At 50.8% G+C, this 21,298-nt stretch overlaps 1 pseudogene; it reads left to right on the forward strand.

Annotated features, from left to right (window-relative positions):
* The first annotated feature begins 20,143 nt into the window (after window positions 1-20,143).
* LOC126009794 (uncharacterized) lies at window positions 20,144-20,242 on the forward strand (annotated as a pseudogene).
* The last annotated feature ends 1,056 nt before the right edge of the window (window positions 20,243-21,298 follow it).

Genomic DNA, 21,298 nt, shown 5'->3' on the forward strand with positions numbered 1-21,298 from the left:
CCTCCTTCTGCAGCATGTCCACTCTCTGCCCCCATCTGGGCAGACAGAGTAAGGTGAAGAGTTCAGATCTGGGTGATCTTCCTAGGAGATGGAGGGGGGCCGCCTTCCCAGCACGTGGACCAGCAGAGTCTGGAGGAGCCTCGAGGACCGACCCCAGGGACCAGAGTTCGACCAAGGATTCTGGACTGGGCGAGTCCGTGCAGATCAAAGGGAAATCGCGTCGAGGCTGGTGGCGGCAACATGGGCACCTGGACCTCGCGGTGCCAATGTCTTCGGAGGACGTTGTCGCGGGATTTGGCCCCCGGTTCCCGAGTGAGGGTCCCAGCCGGGCAAGGAGGGGCGGGCTCTCAAAAGCCAGGGACCGCCTATCCCAGCCCCACCCCGCCTCTGGGTTCCGCAACCCCGAACTTGAACTTAAGGCGCGCAATCACGCTCCGAGAGGTTTTCTTTTTTTCGGCTAGACCTGGAGCATTAAAGAGTGCGGGCTGCTGCGACCTGTATTGGAAAGCAGGCACCCGATTCCCCTGGGCTCTTCAAGCGAGATATGCACTGCTGCTCCAGCTTTTCCTGCTCCGTTCTCTCCGCTAAAGCGCGTCCACCCTCACCAGCCAGGGCCCTTGACCGGCTCCCGGACACCCGCACCTCTCGGCCTGCAAACACACACTCCTGGCTCACCCCAAATGCTGAAACTCAGGGTCTGGTGAGGCAGCAGGCAGCGGCCCCGGAACCTATTCCTGGAAACCGGAGACAGACCCCACTTAGGGAGTCTGAACTTCATAATATACAAACTAGGCTGGAAATGGGGGCAGCAGGTGCCACCACCCCACCATAACACGTGGGTGCGCATTCCACACCTCGCTCTCCCCCAGGTCCTGAGAAAGCCTTGGCCAGGGGTTCCAGAGCCTTCCGGAAGGAGAGGGTTCCCCTGGCCTCACATACCCTTCCCACCCCCATATTTGGTGAATGGCTCAGGGTGGCTCCCTGTGGCCTCAGTTCTGCCCCCAAATTATTCTCACACTCCATCTCCATCTCTATTCCACCCTTTAACTGCTTCCCCACTTGCCCTCAGGCCCTGTCAGAAAGATAGGCCAGTGGCTTGAGCCAACAACTCAGGTTGGGTCCCTGGCAGCCCATAGGATCCCCGAGGCCCAACAGGAGTGGTTCCTGGGCGGAGAGCCAGGAGAGATCCTCAGCATCTCGAATATTGTTATTCACAAATAAAAACCATGAAAGACACCCCCAATTTCCAGAGGTGCCCAGATTTCTAGGGCTCCAGCTGGGGGGTAGAGGTGCAGGAAACGTCTCCACGACCCCAGGATGGATCTGCGCCGTCTACATCCTGCAGAGCTGGGAAGGGGACACTTTCAACTCTGGGTTCGCTGGCTGGAGGGGAGGGAAATTCAGGCCAGGGGCTTCCTCGCACTCGATTTTTCTTCCACGCCCCCCGCCTCCCGGCGAGTCTTCTCAAATGCCTCTAGGACTAGAGTCCCCTGGCAGGCAAAACCCTTCCCACGTTCCCCACTCCGAAACCCCAGGCCCCCCAATCTCGTCCAGGAAAGCAAGCTTTGCGGCATCCCAGCGTCGCAGCGATCCGGGAAAAGGGCGGAAACTCTAAAGTCTTGCGTTGGGGGCGGCATGTCTCCGTCAACACCCTGCCAATCAGGAAAGCGGTGCAAAAGTCAGATCGAGGCTCCCTTCAGTTCCCCCGCTGGCGATTGCGCACCTTCCCGCGCGCCCAAGCACCGGCAGGGGAGAAGACTCAGGACCCCAGGGCAAGGCGCACCCCGCACGGCTGGCGCGCCCTGAGCCGGGCACATTTGAACCCGCCGCTCTCTTTCTCCGAGTCTCTTTCCGGGGAATAAAGCCTAGATTGGAACCTTCTGCCGGCTTCCTCCCTGGGCCGTCTGGTCTGCATTAGTGTTTTTATAAGGGACTCAAACAAATCGAATACAAGGTCACCAAATAATTAACAGTTGTGAATCCCCTCCGTCCCCATTAAAATGCTTCCCTGCTTAGATTTCATTTTCCGTTTGCCAACGACAACAGGAATGCCTGGCGCCCGTCACACCGCTCCCCGCCCACTTCCATCCAGAAACGCAGCCTTTTGCTCCGCTCGACCGCCCCCCACCCAACTTCACCGGCCAGTCCCGGGACTGGCTGGCCTTCCCTGTGCCTCAACAGCCCCGTCCCAGAAGTCTGTTAGCCCACGGAGCGACGGGGGGCAGCCAGACCCCAACGAGGTTCCTCTAGGTGTTTCCTAGATCCCACTCCTCCTTCCTGTGCTTGGGGCAAAGGTAATGCGGGGCTATTTGTATTTCAAAATAACCGGGGACCTCACTCATATCAACATCCCAGCTCCCTCAGTCACCTACTCTAGCACCCATAGGCTCCGGCACCGACAGGCTTCATTACACACACATTTTTCCAGGCTCCAATCAAACGCACAGGCTCCTACTTCAACTCCCTTAGGCTCTAAATCCAGACTCTAGCACCTACACACTTTCTTGCCTGTCCTCAAGCACCTTGTAGCACTTCTTGCAGCATTTCAGGCACAAGAACGCAGGGTCTCTGACTTGATCAGGTGCAAAAAGAGGAAGGCTGACAGGGCAACTTCAGAGCCCCTTACCAAGCACTGCTCCTCCCCACTCCTGAGGACTGGAGTAGAGAGGCTCCCTGCCCTCTCCAATCTTCAAGACCCCCTCGCTCACCCCAAGACTTCCCCTTCATTCGCTGTGTGGTCTTGAACAACCTCTCTGTGTTCTACAATTCACCTGTAAAACACTGACTCTAGAGGTCTCTCTGGAGGGGTGTGTGTGTGTGTGTGTGTGTGTGTGTGTGTGTGTGTGTGTGTGTGTGTGTGTGTGTGTGTGAGAGAGAGAGTCCATGGAATAACTAACTGCCACCACAAAGTCCAGCTGAAGCCACAGTATCTGGCTCTTCCTCTTTGCTCCCGGAGCTCTGGAAAGGGGACCGGACATGGACAGAGCAAAATAAAACAAACTTGCCCTAAGGCCTGATCCGGATGGGTGGGAAAAGTGGGGGCTGGCTGAGGGAGCACAGAGCGCGCTGCCGGTTTGTCCCCAAAGCACTCTCCACCTTTACTCAGCAGAATTGATTCCTGCAACCCTAAGCGCGCCATTGGGGACGGTTAAGTTTGGGGATCCTGGGGTTGGAGAACCAGGACCAAGATCGCCTGTGGGGAAGCCCAGAGCTGAGGGTTTCCCTGCGGTGCGGAAACCCCCTCCAAACGCGGGCCACGCCATGCCCATCTGCCTCGGGGCTTCATCTTTGGGGGGAGAGATCACTCAAGCCGTGGGGGTCGGGATTGGGGGCGAAATGTCAGAGGAGGTGCTTGGCGCTGAGTCCCCCGCCCACGTGAGCGGGGCGCAAGTCCGACCTAGAGGAGGGAGAGATGCGCCGTGGCGCGGTGCTGTTCCTCACGCGAGACTAGACGCCGTTTGATGTGTTCTGACCTGAGCCCTCAATTAGATCGCAGGCCCGAGACACTCCAATCAGGGGCCCGATGCCAACCAGTCCCGGAAGGTCCAGCCCGGGGTCACCGCCGGTGACACATCAAATCAAGATCAGGGAGAGGGAAAGTGAGGCTTGCCCTTGATCCAGAGGGGCCAGAGCCCGACACCACGCCCCTCCTCCGGGCAACCCCGAGAGCTCCTCTGTCTCGGTTCGGGCCAGCCCACCCACCCACACCCTCAAGCTCCCCGCCTCTTTGGGCACCCAGAGAACTCGAGAGACCCCCGAGAGCTTCATCAGTTGAGGACACGGAGGTCCAGGAGTGGGGTGCGCACAGCCCAGTCCTGGACAGTGGTCCGGAGCTGGAAAGGGACGAAAGTCTGGATTTTGGTGGCGCTGGCCTGGAGACCTTGGCGCAGGAACAAACTCTCCCCTACACACACACACACACACACACACACACACACACACACACACACACACACACACACACACACCTCAGGCGCCCGGGGGCTAGCAATGCGGAGCCGGCGGTAAAAGGCGGGGCGCAAACCGTCTCGATCCAAGTGACCCCAGAGAACATCTCCGCAACTTCTCTGAGCAATGCCGGACTGACTCCATACGCCCCCGCCCCCGAAGGCCTTGCTGGCACCCCAGTGCGTGCGCCAGGCTTCCAGAGCACAACCCATCAACTGCAGGAGTTCTGGGGACTTTAAAGGGCCGGGGGTGCTAACTACTTACTTTGGGTTTGTAGGGGAGGGAGACGACTAAAATCCTACCCCCGGACCTTAGCGGCTTCTTCTTCCCTTGCGGAAGGACCGCTTGAGTCTTGAACTCCAACCGCGGCGCAGGGCACGGAGGAGGATTTGGAGGGATCAGAGAGCGCGCTGCTCGAGGCCCCGAGTTAAAAGTGCCAGTCCCGGGCCCGGAGAGATAGCACAGCGGCCTTTGCCTTGCAAGCAGCCGATCCAGGACCAAAGGTGGTTGGTTCGAATCCCGGTGTCCCATAGGGTCCCCCGTGCCTGCCAGGAGCTATTTCTGAGCAGACAGTCAGGAGTAACCCCTGAGCACCGATGGGTGTGGCCCAAAAACCAAAAAAAAGAAAAAAGTGCCAGTCCCAGCCCCGCGAAGGAAGCCACAGCGGGGCAGAGGACTTTGGGAGTTTCTAGAATCGCCCTAAAATGCCCCGCGTCCGGCTCTTGAACCTGGCTGACCTCGAGCCAGGCTAGGGAGCGCAAGGGCGGCTATTTGGGGGAAGCTGGGGGGACCGGGGATATGTGGGGGACCTGGAGGACGTGAGCTTGTCCTGCAACACTAGGGTGGGTGCGCGTTTCCCCAGGGGCGTGGGTTCTGAGCGACACCCCGTCATCTTTTTCTGGACCGAGCGGGTCCAGAACAAGTGCAAGCCAAGTGGCTCTCCCTCGGTCTCTCTCCTTCCTTCTCTCTCCCAGCCTCCTCCGAGTTGAACTTCCTTAGGAGGTGCTCAAGATGCCTGCGGCTTCCCCCCATTTCTAGGAGCGGGGTAGCGCGCTAGAGAATCCCACCTAAGAACTCCCCTCCCTGGGAGCAGCGACGACCCTGGGAAGGGGCGCAGAAGGAGGCGATGCCAGATTGGGAAAAGTGAACCCGTACCTCTGAAGTCAGCCCACCTCTGCCCGCTGAGCGCCCTGGCCGCCGCCTCCAAGAAACCTTCACGCCAGCCGGTGGGAAGAGCCGAGAAGCCACCCTCGCCCGCCCACCGACCCAGGAGCTCTGTCCCGGCTTGGCCTTAGCCACCAAGCGCCCACCCGCGCCCGGTCCGGCGTGAACCCCCGCGGTGCCGCCCTCGCCCAGTGCGCTGCGCACAGACCTGGCGCGCTCGCCCGGCACCAACCGAGACTTCACCGCGCGGGCATCGCCCGGGTCCGGCCGCCACCCCCGCTACCTGCCTGCGCTCAAGGCTTCTCCACCGCGCGCCCTATCCGCGCAGGAGGCCGACGGGGGCCACCGCGCTCCTTTCCGCACAGGGAACCAGCCCCCCCAAGAAAACCCAAAGAGAAAGAAGGGGAAGAAGGCGTGCGTAAAAGGAACCAACTGAGCCCCCTGATCTGATCTGGTCTGATCTGATCTGATCTGATCTGCAGCCGCCTGGCGCGCCGGAGAAAGTCAAGCCCAGAATGGGAAGGGGAAAAAAAGGCCCTCCTCGCGAGGAGGAGGCTCCCCGGCTCTCCGCGGCCACCCCACGCCGAGGATGCGGGACGGGGCCGGCTGCGGACCTCTCGGCCACTTACCGAGCCCTCGGTCCACGAAGCTCGAGACGGTGTTGGCCGCCCTGGCCGACGGGAAGGCGCTGGCGTTGGCGCCCCGCTTCTGGGCGGCCGAGTAGGTGCGGTAGAGGGCCAGCATGTACTCGTGGGGCACCACGCGCGGACCCCCGCGCCGCCGCTCGGCCTGCGCCGGCCACCCCGGCCCCGCGGCCCCTTCGCCACGGCTCCCCGCGCCCCCGGCGGAGCCCAGCTCGGCCGACGCGCGCTCCAGGCCGCGCGCTGCCCACGGCGAGCCCAGGAGGAGCGCGGCCCACAGCAGCGCCCCGGGCGGACCCATGGCGGGCCCGAGAGCGGCGACGAGGGGCGCGCGGAGCGGCTGGACAGCGGCGGGCCGGCTCCACCCGCGCACTCGGAGCGCGCCGCGCGGGTCCCGGCACCCCAACCCCGCCGCCACGCCCCCTCCCGCCCCTCGCCGCGGAGGGGAGGCGCGCGGACAGCAGAGGGGGCGGGCGGGCGGCGGGCGAAGGGCCGCGGGTGGCCGGGAGGCGCCCCCCGAGGGGCCAGCGCTGGGGAGGGGCGCGGCGCGCCGGGTCCCCGAGTCCGGGCATCCGCCGCGCCCGGCTTCTCCGTCCCTCTCTCCCTCCCGCGCCCCGCGGCCCCCTGCGCGCCCGAATTCGTCCGGCGGTGGACGGTCCGAGCCGGGGGCCCCAGGAGGGACAGGACACCCCCCAAAGAGGGCTGGAGGGCGCCTTCCTCCCGCCTTGCGCGCCCCGCGCGCTCCCCTCCCGGTGGCCGGCGCTGGGCCCCGCAGCCTCGCCGGCACCGCGCGCTCTCGGCAGGGCAGGGTCCCCCTCTCCACCGCCGAGACCCGACTTCTGGCCGCGTCCTCCGCCCCCTCGAGGTCACGCAAAGGCCGGTGGGCGGGGGTCCTTCGGGTCCGCCGGTGGCCGCCGCGGCTGGTCTGCGGCAGGCCCGCGCGCTCCTCCCTCTGCCTCTGCAGCTCTCCCGGCGCTGCCTCTGGCCGGAGGGTTCCTGGGGTGCTCTACGGCCGGCTGCCCTGCTCCCGGAGAGAGAGGCCTGCTCTGAGCCACCATGGGCTTTCTCCATTTTTCGGGTCTCCTGCGCATCTTCCCCCCACTTTCCTCCGCATTCCAAACTCCCAGCCCGCTTCTCTCTCCTCTCTCCTTCTCTCTTTTCTCCTCCTCTCTTCCTCTCTCTCAACCTCCCTGTCCAGCGCACCCCTCCCTTCACAGCTGGTCCCCAATCTGGTTCTCTTCAACCCAACCTCCTTCCTCTGTCCCCGGATTTCAGACAGAAATTCTCTGCCCCCTGCCTGTTGGTCCGGGCCTGCTCCGCTGGGAAGTGAGTCGGGCATCACATCCACAATACCACGGGGCGACCTGGCCCCCAGAAAAACCCTGGGCATGGTCCAGGGCTCAGAGACCACCTTGGCTTGATCCTGCAACTCCTTGAGGTTGCCTTCTGGCTCCGTTTGCACCCCCTTGAACTCTCTGCCTGGGAGGTCAGGCAGCCTCAACAGGGCTGCCCCCCTGGATTCAGTGAGGTTCCACCCCGTCCCCCACCCTCTGTGCTGAAAAGTCTCCATGCCCTTCGCCCTTGTACTGCTCTTCTCTTTCCTTTATGCTTTTATTTGATCTGGAGTGCTCCTGAAATTCCACCCCTGGCCATCCTCCCAAGGCCTCTCTCCTTCCCTCAGATTTTCATCCCCCCTTTTTTTTTGTCCCTGGCAGAGGAATAACTTCTTTTCCTGCTTCATTCCTTCTCCATCTGCTCTAAGGTCTGAGCTGTGTCCTTGCACCTCAGCCTCCTAGGGGATCAGACAAACCCTAGGAAAAGGGTGCTATGAAAGTCTAAGGTCAGCTACGCTTGCCAACCATCTTGGCTTTGCTGTCTTATGCCTGTTTTAAAGATAGGGAAACTGAGGTCCAAGGCCATAGGCCTCCAGTCTGGGCTCCATCCTCTCCTGGGGCATAGAGCTGGTCCCCCTCATCTATGTCTCTTCCAGATAGTCCTTCTGGTCCTGTTCTCATCATGCCACATGCCCTGAGTTTTGCCATGGTGGCCAAGATGAGCCTGTTCTGCAAAGTCCTTTTTCCCTGCCGCCACCTGCCTTTAGCTGTCAGAGGGATGGTGAGGTTTAGGATTGTGGGAATCTGGCTGGACAGCACAAAGCGAGCTAATTAGCAGCTTGGGTCTACTCACGGATACTCCTGCTTTGCTATTTTTTGTTTGCTTCTTTGTTTGGTTTTTGCACCACACCTGGTGGCGCTCAGGACTTAATCCTGTCTCTGCACTCAAGATCACTCCTGGTGGGCACAGGAGACCCTATGGGGTGCTGGGGATCAAACCCGGGTTGGCTGCAAGAAAGGCAACTGCCCTGCCCTCTGTGCTACGCCTCTGGCCTTCACTCCTGCATTATCCTCCATGATGCTCCTCCATCTCCTAGCCTGGCTTGTCCTTTCCCCAGCTCTCGACTGTATGTATGTGGTCCCTCAGCAGAGCCAGCAGCCCTTCCTGCAGCCCTCAGTGCATTTTTGAGGCGCTGCCATTCCTGTGCCCTCTCTGGCTGAGAAGGGACAGGACCTTTACAGTTTTCTCAGGCTGCCCCCCAATGCCCCACAGACCACCTGCTCAGGACTCTTCCCTCTGGCAGAAATCACTGGTCCCTCTGCCACCTGTCACTCCAGGGGAAAACAAGGCCTGGGCTGGCCCACTCTGATCCTGCAATGCCTTTACTGTCTCCTGTCCTCCATCTGGCAGTTTCTCATGGTCTCTCCCTCCATCCCTCTTGGGGACACTAGTGGTTAGCCTTATTAGTCCTTCCATTGTGATGCCCAGTGTGGACCCCCATAAGAATAAGTTCATCTCATCTCAGACATTCTGTCTGGCTTCTTTGCATTTTGCCCATAACTTATTATCTGCTGCAAGCCATCATTAAACGGAAAGTAAGGAATAAACTTCATTGGCCTTTCTGTGGGCCTTAGTGCTATGGATGGGGTCCTTGGTAAGAGCAGGGACAAGGGACTCATCTTACAGGAGCTGATCTGTTTTCTGTTTGCCTGGTCTCAGGATGTGTGGGGGCGCAGAATGGGCCTCACTTTTGCACCACACACATACACGGGGGGGGGGGGGGAGAGAGAGAGAGAGAGAGAGAGAGAGAGAGAGAGAGAGAGAGAGAGAGAGAGAGAGAGAGAGAGAGAGAAGCAAAAGACCAACGAAATTCAGAGTTTAAAACATCAGGAGAAGGATCCGGAAATAAAGTTCTAGAACTTAAGTTTACAGACTTGCCTTCAATCCTGCTGCAGTTTCTTCTAGAAAGAACATAAGATTGTCCAGAGCCACAATTAGCAGCTTGGGGTGGGGTGGGGTGGGATACAAGTGGCTGGATGCTCGGGGCATTCTTTTCCCGGGTTCCCTGTACGCCCCAAATAGAAGGAAAAGTTAACAGCCTGCCGGCGGTGTGTCCTGCCCTCTTGTGGATATCGAGGGAATTGCCCTTGAAACGCGGTCGGAAAGGTGACCCCGTTTACCAGCTCTCCAGGAGTGGGGGGCATCTATAAACAAGGTTTTAAGTAACTACAAAAGAGACCACTGTAAAGGGTGTTCATTTCGGAGGAGGGCATCCATTAAGGAGAGTTTGTTCTTCTCACCCCCTTTTTTATTGTTTGTTTTTTATGGGGGAAAGCACCAACATAAAAGGCTAATCTCCAGGGCACAGGGATAGCACAATGAGTTTTGCCTTGCAAGTGGTTGGATCCTCCACATCCCATATATCCTTCACGCCTGCCAGGAGTGATTTCTGAGCCCCAAGACAGAAGTAATCCCTGTGCAGCAACAGCTGTGGCCCCAAAAACAAACAAACAAAATGACCCGGGAAACTCGCTTTAGCCTGAATCATTTCACTTTAATTTGGTTTGAATCTTTCCATAAATTGCATCTATTGGGAAACTTCAAAATAAAGGGGAAATGGACAATGGATAGGGTGCTTGCTTTGCTCTGCCAACCCAGTTCTATCCCAGGCATCCAATATGGTCCCCAGAGTCCACTCAGGGAGTGATTCCTGAGTGCAGAGCCAGAAGTAAGCCCTGAGCACAGATGAATGTGTTCCCTCCAAAAATAAAAAACAAGCAAACAAAGAAGTTCCCTAGAATAAATTAGACCGGAAGGACCAGTTTACCACCAGTTAGCACCTAGTACTTCTCCCTGCTTGCCCTGATTTATACTGAGGCTGGACAGTCTCATTTGTGGTCACAGCTTTGTGGGGAAAAAATCAAAGAGGAAGAAGGGTTGTGCCTGAGGAATGTCTCTCCTCGCCTCCTGGGCCTCAGTTTCCCCACTTTGTCAGCTGGTTGTGAGAGGTGGGTGTCTCCAGCCTGAGAGATCCCCTACCTCTCAGCCTGCCAGGTGCTGAAAGGAGTATTAAAAGGGACACTTGAGGGGCTGGATCAATAGTATAACGGGTAGGGCACTTTGCCTGGCATGTGGCCAACCCAAGTTTGATGTCCAGCATCCAACAGAGTCCTCCTGGCACCGAGTCTAACCCTTGAGCGCAGAGCTAGGAGTAACTCCTGAGTATCTTCAAGTGTGGCTCCAATGGACTGGAGAGATAACCCAGCAGTAGGACTTTTGCCTTGCATGCGGCCAACCCAGGAGGGACCTGGTTTGATTCCCATATGGTCCCCCAGACAGCCAGGAATGATCTCTAAGTGCAGAGCCAGGAATAATCCCTGAGCACTGCTGGGTGTGACCCAAAAACCAATCAATCAATAAAGTTTAAAAAAGAAGTGTGACTCCAAAATAATAAATAAGTAAATGAATGGGACACCAAGTGTTGGAGGTAGGTGCTTGGACCCACATCACCTTCTAATCTCCATCACCAGCATGTCCCCATCCTCAGGCAAGCGGAACCCCTGGAAACCTGCTAGACTGACCTGTTTTTTCAGGCCTCCATCCAAATTCTTCAAACCAGAAACTTTGGCCCAGGAGGCAGATTCTACTGAGATTGACCAAGTGTCCCAGATACCACGAAACCCCAACAGGCAACTGGTGGCTGTCAAGAGCACCCAGAAATAATACTTTGATGGATCTGAAGGAGAGAGGAGCATGCAGTTCTTAGCCTCAGGTTCGTGATCGCGCTCTTCATAAGGAACAGATGGTTTCCAGGCCTCGTGGGAATGACGCGTATTGAATTGTCAGCTGGCAGGCCAGGCAAATGTGGATGGTAGCTAAACTCTAGATATGAGGCAAGTAGGGTGTAGTCTGGAGCTCCAGAGAGGCAGAGTCAATGGACAGAGCTTAGGACTCCTGGTCCCGGGGATGCTCAGAGTTAGGGTTCAGCTTCCCTAGAGACACACTCAAAGCATTTTACCTGGACGCCTCATGGAGGTGATAGCATGCCCCCTTGATTTTTGTTTTGTTTTGTTTTCACCACACCCAGAAGTGCTCTGGACTTTCACCTGGCTCTGTGCTCAGGGATCACCCCTGGAGGTGCCCAGGGGACTATGTGTTGGAAATCAAGAGGAGTCAGATTTGGGGCCCAGTGAGAGTATAGCATGCAGGATGCTTACCTTGCCTGGTTCCAGCCCTGGCTTCCCATATACTTCCCTGAACCTGCCGGAGCTAGAAGCCAGGAGGAAGCCCAACTCTGAACCCTGTCCAATAAAACTAAACAAAAACAAAAACAAGCCCCCAAAGCAGCCAGACATAGGCAAAATAAGTGCCTTGTCCCTTGTGCTATCTCTATCACCATCCATGTGGAGTTTTCTTCAAAGCAAATTATCATGTATTCAATCTTTAATAACTACTATTATAGAATTATGCAGTCTTATCACACCTAGGAGGAGCTATGATGATCACTAATAAGCATTTGGAATTTTGTTAGTATTAATGTTCCTTGGTTCGTTTTTAGGAATCCCTCACTGTTTATCTCATTGGCTCTGGAATTACGTTCTAAGATTTCCACTGAGCTAGTTTTCCTATTTCCTTAAGGATTGCTTTGTGTTAAATAACTTCTCTGGAAAGGCTAAGTGTGTTTGACAGGGCACGTTTTCACTGGATTTCACTGTGAATTTGTGGTAACACTTCTCCTCTGTAATGATTCGACATGTTTTATGTTTGTCCAAATCTTCTAGATTAAAAACACATTGCAGGTTGCTAATAGGTACAGGGATCCTGGCGTGGAGCAGAGAAATGCCTGCTCAGCTGAGCGCTTAGGACACTTCAGAAAAGAAGGAGGAGGAGGAGCAGCAGCAGCAGGAGGGCAGTCAGAGAGGGGCTCCCCGCCAAATTCTGCATAGACAATTACAATTACGTAGGAAATTACCTTTCCTGGTTAGGCTCAGATTTAGTTTTTAAAATTCCTACCAACTCTGTAAACATTCAAATAGGAGCAATAAAGAGGTGGCATTTCACACAGGGGTCTACGATACGATATCTGGGTGATTATAAGCATATGGCTGCTTTACATGGGGTCGCTGTTCAAATATCTTTACTAGGGCCCTGGGACAACAGGAGTTCTCAAGTTCAAGGTTTATGGACATGCACTGACAACCTCACATTCACTACCGATTTTGCATCGTCTCTTTCAACTTCAGAACCCTAAAGAGCATTAGGTAAGTGATTGTTTTTATTTTTTCCCCTAGCATCTGTTTCTTCAACAAGTAGATGTATTTGTCAAAGAACAATACCCAGACACAGTAAGGGATCTTTTGCAATCACTTCAAAAAATGTGTTCACAGGGGCCAGAGCAATAGCGCAGTGGGTAGGGCATTTGCTTGCACCCAGGTTTCTTTTTGCACCCAGGTTCATTTGCAGATTGAGGTTCTTAGCTGCTGCATCCCATATGGTTCCCAGAGACTGCCAGGTGTGATTTCTGAGCACAGAGACAGGAGTAACCCCTGAATGCCACTGGGTGTAGCAAAAAAGATTCACATATTGTAAGTTAATGAAAGGGGTGGCCTGCATTGACTAATTTACAGTATTTGCCGGCTTATAAAATGACTGGGCATATAAGACGACCCCCTAATTTTGCAGTTAAAACATAGGTTTAGGCCTATATTCACTGTATCAGACAGAACGTTCGTTCCTGTGCTGCAAGTGTATGTACCACAGTGAGCCAATCACAACAAGCAAAGGTTCAAAGGTTATACTGTAATAGACTTCCTCTCTGACTCTGGCCAATCTGAGCAGGCTTTAGAACATTGTCTAATTTGCATGCATCAAAAGCCTGCTTGGATTGGCTGAGTTAGAGAGGCGGTTCGAGCAGCCTGGCAGTGATTGGTGCAGGATCGAGTTGGAAAATTCGTTTTGTGGCAATATTCAGACAATTTTCATTTAGCGGCATATTGAAACATTTTTCGGGATATACTCGGCGTATAAGACGACCCCCGATTTTTGGTTGACTTTTTTTTGTTTCAAAAGTCGACTTATATGCCGGAAAATACGGTACTACTAGATTTATTTTGTTTTATTGGTATTAGGAAACCCCTCCTCAAGATACTTGAAGACAATTTATTGGATGAGAGTTATGATATATCAAATGAGGTTTTTTTTTTTTTCTGGACATTAAAAGTAGATTCTTAGAGTGGAAAGATAGTACAGAGGTTAAGGCAGCTCTGGTTCAAGTCCCCAGCACCAACATGGTCATTTCAACCATTCCAGGAGAGATTCCTGAGCACAAAGTCAGGAAGAGTCCTTGAGCACTACCAGTGGTGGCCCAACCCTGACCCCCCAACAAAGCAGATTATTATAGAGTATTTTCAGGTAAAAAATCTTTCTGGGCAATAATTTTTAAATAATATTTTATTTAAACACGTTGGTTACAAACATGATTGTGGTTGGGTTTCAGTCATATAAGAGCACACCCCCCCATTACCAGTGCAACATTCCCACCACCAATGTCCCAAATCTCCCTCCTCCCTCCACAACCCCGCCTGTACTCTAGACAGGCTTTCTATTTCCCCCAGACATTCCCATTGTTAGGATAGTTCTCAATGTAGTTATTTCTCTAAACTCATCACTCTTTGGGGTGAGGTTCATGAAGTGGGCTGTAACTTCCAGCCCTCCTCTCTTTTGTCTCTGAAAATTATTGCAAGAATGTCTTTTATTTTTCTTAAAACCCATAGATGAGTGAGACCGTTCTGCATCTTTCTCTCTCCCTCTGACTAATTTCACTCAGTGTAATAGATTCAATGTACATCCATGTATGGGAAAATTTCGTGACTTCATCTCCCCTGACGGCTGCATAATATTCCATTGTGTCTATGTACCACAGTTTCTTTAGCCATTCATCTGTTGAAGGGCATCTTGGTTGTTTCCAGAGTCGAATCGACATGACAGTCACTCACTAAGTTTTCACAGTCCATGGAATTTTATTAATCTGAATTTTCTTAAGTAATTGAAAGCAAATGTGCAACTCCTATATATTTAGAAATCAGATTAGAGGAAGAGATGAAAAATTCCCATTGTAGCAGTCACAGGTATCAAATGGATTGAGCCTGAGTTCCTATTGAATTGTGCTCTTCGCTTCTAACAATACCATTCTACTTTTGACTTCGTTTCCTTTCTGCTGATTACAATAAAATCTAGTAGAGATGGAGAAAACTGTTAAAAACTCAAGTTTTTCAGGGGCATCTCCCACCTTGAATATATGTCATTTGGACCCAACTTAGACCCCAGGTGATTAGATGCCGACCGTCCAGCCTGGAACGCTGGATCCCAGGCATAGAAAGGACACAGTTCTTTACAACAGCTACAGGAACCAAATCCCACCTGGGACATCCTTAATACTGCTCAAACACCAACATGGCCCAGCACTAATAGGATATCCTGACAACGAGGAAATTGGGAACAACTTGACCTAAGAGCAGGTTATCCTACCTCACCAGCTAACGATGAGACAAAATCAGAAGACTTGTCACCCATTGGCCTGTGCAAAAGCCAAGATCGCGATCTACAGATGACTGGCTGATAGAACCATGACTGGGCAGTATATATCCTGGGACCAAGAAAAAAACCCTCGTCTAGGGTTAGACCTAAGACCTGCACAACAACCATGATCTCTAATTCCAGAGGTATGACCAAGACAGTAGCAACTGAATGGGTCTTCTGGTAACGGAACGAAAGATGCTTTCCCAGGCTCCAACCTAGGATCAGCGCAAGGACCAAGACCACCAACCACAGAAGACGGACTATGACACTAAGGGAACAGAACTTCTAGAACCACAAAGAAAGACTTCACCATAAGTTCCATCCTTGACATGTGCAAGGATGGAGATCTCTAGATACAGAGACCTTATTTTTACCACCCAGGATGGAGCAGAAGTCTCCCAGACAACACAAAAGCACCAACGGGAGAGTAAATGAACTAGGAAGGAGTCTATACTTAATCCCAATGACAATATACTTTAAGGGTGGAGAAACCTTGCATCTCTTAGACCAAGGGAATTCTTTTTCGAATGACTCCAATGTTTACTGTGCCTATGCAGGAGGGGTAAAGAGAGAGAGAGAGAGAGAGAGAGAGAGAGAGAGAGAGAGAGAGAGAGAGAGCACAAAATAATCCTTTTTTAAATCTATCTAGCTTTTGTCAATTTCTTTGATTTGGTGTGGATATTGAACTGGTTATCTCCATTTTTATTTTTTATTTCTTTCTTCTTTTCTCTTCTTCTGTTTTGTCCTCTGTCATGTTTTTATTCTCAAGTCTACGACAAGTATTTAGTGCCTATCCTTATTGCTGTAGCGCTCACTGGATATTTTATTTGGTGCTTCTTTTTATACTGATGTGGTGTTCCACCTTCTTTTTCTCCTTCGTCTCTCAAACCAAGGATGAGAGCCTCTAGAAGGACTCTGGCCATGTTCAGCATATTTGATTTTTACCCCATTTTATTACTTTTCTCTTCTTCAAACAAAACCACATTACCTTAACTATCTAGTCCCACCTCCCAATTAGAGGGGGATATAATGAAGGTACCATGACCAAACAGTTGAAAGATCACTAAGTAGTTAGCTAGGCATGGAGGGGACCACTCATTCTAGCAGCCCCCGGGGGTGAGGGTGGAGGCTATGGGAGGCAGGGTGGGAGCGGAGGTGGAGGGAGGACAATTTGGTGGTGGGAATTCCCCTGATTCAATGTTAATATGTACCTAAAATATTGCTGTGAATGATATGTAAGCCACTATGACTAAAATAAAAATTATAAAAAAAACTCAAGTTTTTACAGTTAGATGCATCCAAATTAGAACATTCTCCATTTAGCCTTAATTTCCTCTTTTGAAGGTGAAATTGTAATGATGTACCCAGGATTTCTCTGATTATTAAGGCAGACAATTCTATATAGGAAAATACAGGTATCAAAAAATTAGCTGTCAAATTTTGTGTCACTTATTTAGTATGCACACACTCTGTGCCAGTCTCAGAAGAAAAAGAATGAATAAGCCATCACTATTTTTTGCTTTTATAGAGCTAATTACCTGAGGGAGAGGACACAAAGATATATAAAGACACAAATAAAAAGGGTCAAATGTATAACAGAAAAAATACAAAAGAAGTTCAGAGAAGAGAGAATTCCCTGAGACAAAAACTAACGAAGTTCTCATTGAAAGGTCAGTTTTGAATTTAGCATGAATGGCATATAGTGTCAACAGAGGGAGAATGTACTGACCAAAGAGAAAGAGAAAGTTTATTATTCCTGTCCCCTGCTTTCTGTCACTGCTATTGTCCTAATGAAATAACTGGAAAGGGACCCCTTCAAAAATAAGAAATAATTGAAATCCCAATTCAGGGGCACTTGGAGGTGGTTGCCAAGGTACATGCTCGGGGGATGATCTTAAAGGAAGCATTTCTTGTCTCAAGGGCTGATCTCTGAGCTGTCAACTCTGATTTCCACCTACTTCCTACAGCCTTTCTCCCTTATATACAAACATATACTGTCATTTTCCACCAGCCAGGGTATAACAAGTGGGTATCAGCCACTCAGGAAGCTGATCATTTGTTTGATTCTTAGTAATAATTATGAGTAAAATAAAGACACAATAGAAAGGAAGAGCAATCATGAGTAAAAAAATATCGGCATAAACAAATATGATAGAAAGCTTTAGCAGCCCCAATGATTGGCTTCCTTGTGTCCATCCTCACTGTCCTGTGATTTTGACTCTCCTCTCCCAGACGGAGGTTAACCATTTTATGCATTCAGATGCAGCAGGAGTAACAATCTTAACCTGTAAGACACTTTACATTCTGTTGCTCTTTCACATTTTAGTACTGCTGTCATCACCTTTGGAACAAGCTTACGCCAGTCTGTTACCAAACAAAGCTCTGAAACTGTTCAACTATGAACATTTTAAAGAGAACAAAATGACACTAAAAGAGGAAGCTTCAGTTTTCCCTTGCCACTGTTTTAAACAACTCTATGGAAGCTGCCTCCATTCCACTTCACAGATTCCTGAAAAATCATGGGAAACTTCTGAGAAAGGGAAGTTAGCAAGTTCCAAGGGCTGAGGCCTGAGCGATAGTACAGTGGTAGGTCATTTGCCTTGCATGTGGCTGACACGGGACGGACCTGGGTTCGATTCCTGGCATTCCATATGGTCCCTGGAGCCTACCAGGAGTGATTTCTGAGAGCAGAGCCGGGGGAGTAACCACCCCCCCCCCCAGCGCCACTCAAAAAGAAAAAAGAAAAGAAAGAAATTTCCAAGGGCCACAACTTTTCCCCCAGAGTTTAGGCTCACCAGAAACTTCAGAGACAGAATCCAAAGACCAAACCTAGGCAGAACACCCTGTAAGATATCTGGATTCTTTTTAACATTCTTGTCACTTGACATGTAACACGAAGATCTAGTTTTCCTATAAGCCCTACAAAATGAACCCTCCCTTATTTAGTCCTCTTTAAAGTTCCTCCCCACTGAGGAATTTTTTCCTTTACTACTTTCCAATAAATTGTTCTATTTTCTGAGTCTGAGCATCTTTATTACTCAAAATCTCATTCTTGAAAATACTGAAGAACCGGGAACTGTGGACAAGACAGATCTGCCATCACCACTAGTGCATCAGCCGCTGAGATAGTTCTAGACCAACCTCCCTTTTCAGGTAATCCTTTTTTTTTTTTTTTTTTTTTGTGGTTTTTGGGTCACACCCGGCAGTGCTCAGGGGTTTTTCCTGGCTCCGTGCTCAGAAAATGCTCCTGGCAGGCACGGGGGACCATATGGGACGCTGGGATTCCAACGGATGACCTTCTGCATGAAGGTCTTACCTCCATGCTATCTCTCCAGCCCCTTCAGGTAATCCTTAAACTAAATCAATCGAGCTGCCACATGACCACAGACATAGTGACATATCTTAGGCAAGATGGATTCAGTAAAACGGTTTAACTATGACTCATAGACTCTTGACCTCATTATTTTAAGCGATTGAGTCAAAATAATATGCAAAAGTTAAATTTTGCAGGTCATTTGTTAAACATCAAAAGCTAATCGATACAGTAAATTTCACCCAGAAAGCCATATTTTGCTGGATAGTGAAAGAGCAGTTTTCTTTTATTTTTCTTGTACTTGATTTTTTTTAATAATATAGACATATAGTTACAAAGTTGTTGATGATTGAATTTCATTAATATAGTGTTCCAATTCCCATCCCTTCACCAGCATTCTCTTCTGATCACCCATTTCTCTGGTTACTGCCCCCCATCCCAGCCTGCCTACATGGCAGCCACTTTTTGTCTGTCTGTCTGTGTGTCTGTCTGCTTGTCTGCCTGTTTGTGTCTCTCTTCTTTTTTATTTTTTAGGCACTTTGCTTTGTGAGACTGTTACTAAAAGAGTCCTATGCATATTATTTTACCTCCAGTTAGCACCTACTTCTTGTCCAGAGAACTGTCTTAATTTTTTTGGACCAGACCCAGCAATACACAGGGCAATCTGGCTTTGCTCTCAGGGATTACTCCTAGCTCTGAACTCATGGTCCAGTGATTGAACCCAGGTCAAACGTGTGAGGCAAGCGCCCTGCCCATTGTATTACCACACTGGCCCTGAGAACTATGTTCTTATTTGGGACAAACAATGCTAATACATTTTGCACTTTGATGAATATAAGACCCAGTGAACAAGAGTTCTCAAATCTATCTTTTGTTGCTATGAGGTTCGTAAGTCAGGGGGTTTAAGCTCAGAGTAGATAGACCTGGAACCACAGCTTGCTGGGACATAGTTGACAGGTTGAAAAGACCAGCACTGGGGCCGGGCGGTGGCGCTGTAGGTAAGGTGCCTGCCTTACCTGTGCTAGCCTAGGAGACGGACCGCGGTTCGATCCCCCGGCGTCCCATATGGCCCCCCAAGCCAGGAGCGACTTCTGAGCGCATAGCCAGGAGTAACCCCTGAGCGTTACCGGGTGTGGCCCAAAAACCAAAAAAAAAAATAAAAATAAAAAAAAAGAAAAGACCAGCACTGCCCTCAAGAGAGTTGAGGGCTCTCTGTCCTAGGCTCCTTGGAGAGAATGACTTAGTGTTACTCTGGTCTCCCAGAGCCAAAAGGGTCCCGTAAGCTAAAAGTGCTCTGTGAGTTTGTGCTAACTACACATATTAACACTGTCCCTTCTCTTTGGAGGGGCTGAAGGGTGAGACATGACAGATTCATCATAAGCCAAATCTCTTCTTGGTCCTTTCTGCTGAGAAGGTACCTCTTGTGGGCTTCTAATTCTCTTGGACCACCTAGAGAAGCAAATAAAGAAGGAAATTTGCGATAAGCATCACCTACACTGAGCCATATGCTGCCCTATCAGAGGGGCAAGACAACATACAACTATAGACAAAAAAACTCAGGAACAGTGATGGAGGTTTTTGGCAGAATAATCAAACACCTACCTTAATTGTCTTTTTGTGTGTGTGTGTGTGTGTGTGTGTGTGTGTGTGTGTGTGTGGCTTTTGGGTCACACCCGGCAGTGCTCAGGGGTTACTCCTGGCTCCATGCTTAGAAATTGCACCTGCCAGGCATGGGGGACCATATGGGATGCCGGGATTCGAACTGATGACCTTCTGCATGAAAGGCAAACGCCTTACCTCCATGCGATCTCTCCGGCCCCCTTAATTGTCTTTTTTTAATGCATCTTGTTTGTGATTCCAAAAGAAGATGCATTGATTTGCTTGATGTGAGGGAAAGAAAACTGGATTAAGAATTTAAGATTGTGGGTAAGAACTCAGGTTCAAACCTTGGCATCCCATATGGTTCCTAAGAGCATGGCCAGAAGCAATTAATTCCTGAATGCACGACCACAGTAATCCCTTCTCCAGTGTGGTCCAGAAACAACAAAATTTAAAGATTTACTAACAAGACTTGGTCTTACAGCACTAACAGTTTAGGCAAGTCAGTTCCTCTGGACTTCATTAGCAAAGTTTATCATGCAGAAGCCACTTAGGATGATTTTGAGTGCTCGCTTCGGCAGCACATATTTAAAATTGGAATGATACAGAGAAGATTAGCATGGCCCCTGCGCAAGGATGATTTTGAAAAGCAGATGGCAATTTGGGAGTTCCAGGATGGTCGCAGGATTCTGTCATTATAGCCACAAATTCCCAGGAGATCTGTTCCTTCCTTGGAGAACCCATTTTTTCCATGCTACATTAGTTTTTATTGATTTGATATTTACAACTGGAAAAAAAACGTGCACCCTCCCTGGCTACTAGGACCACATAGCATCAGTGGAAACATTCAAATGGCCACCAGTGGCACCTCTTTCTCTTCACTAGCCCTCTGCCTTCTTTTTCTCTCACTCCCAAGAAAGCCTATTTTTTTTAAATTTTATTTAAACACCTTGATGACATACATGATTGTGTTTGGGTTTCAGTCATGTAAAGAACACCACCCATCACCAGTGCAACCTTCCCATCACCAATGTCTCAAGTCTCCCTCCTCCCCACGCAATCCCCACCTGTACTCTAGACAGGCTTTCTATAACTATTAGGCAGCTCTTGGTTTGTGCCCACTGCTTAGCAATCCCATGAGTTTTAGGACAACCTCACTTTTGGCAAACTAGCTACTTAGTTCTACTTAAACATCTGAATAGACTTTGCCTAGTTTGAAAAACTACAAGTTTGATCATTGCTTAGACCCCCATGGACACAATAATAACAGGTGAAGTTTGTGAGGTGACGTAGGGGAGGGGTCATATCAGGTGCCTTTGAGTCTCCTGTCTCTTACCAAGTCCTGTCCACAAACCTGGTTTCTGGTTTCTGGGTGTTGCTATCTGTAGTGCTTAGTACTATCCAGGCTTCTGGCCAAATAATGCTAATAATGCCCATAGGAGCCATCCCAGAAATGGACCTATGGTGTGTGTTATTTTCCTATGCACTTTACATTTAAATGCAGTGGGAGCTTTTAACCTCATTTTGACAGAGAGCAGAAGAGGGAACGGAGGGGAGAGAGAGAGAGAGAGAGAGAGAGAGAGAGAGAGAGAGAGAGAGAGAGAGAGAGAGAGAGAGAGAGAGAGAGAGAGAGAGAGAGAGAGAGAGATGGGGGTTTTGATTTCCAGGGATGCCCCCATCTGGGAAGCTGGAGTCAAATCAGAGGCTCCCAGTCCTTTTA

This window comes from Suncus etruscus, chromosome 5 (assembly GCF_024139225.1).
Source record: "Suncus etruscus isolate mSunEtr1 chromosome 5, mSunEtr1.pri.cur, whole genome shotgun sequence".
Lineage (NCBI taxonomy): Eukaryota > Metazoa > Chordata > Mammalia > Eulipotyphla > Soricidae > Suncus > Suncus etruscus.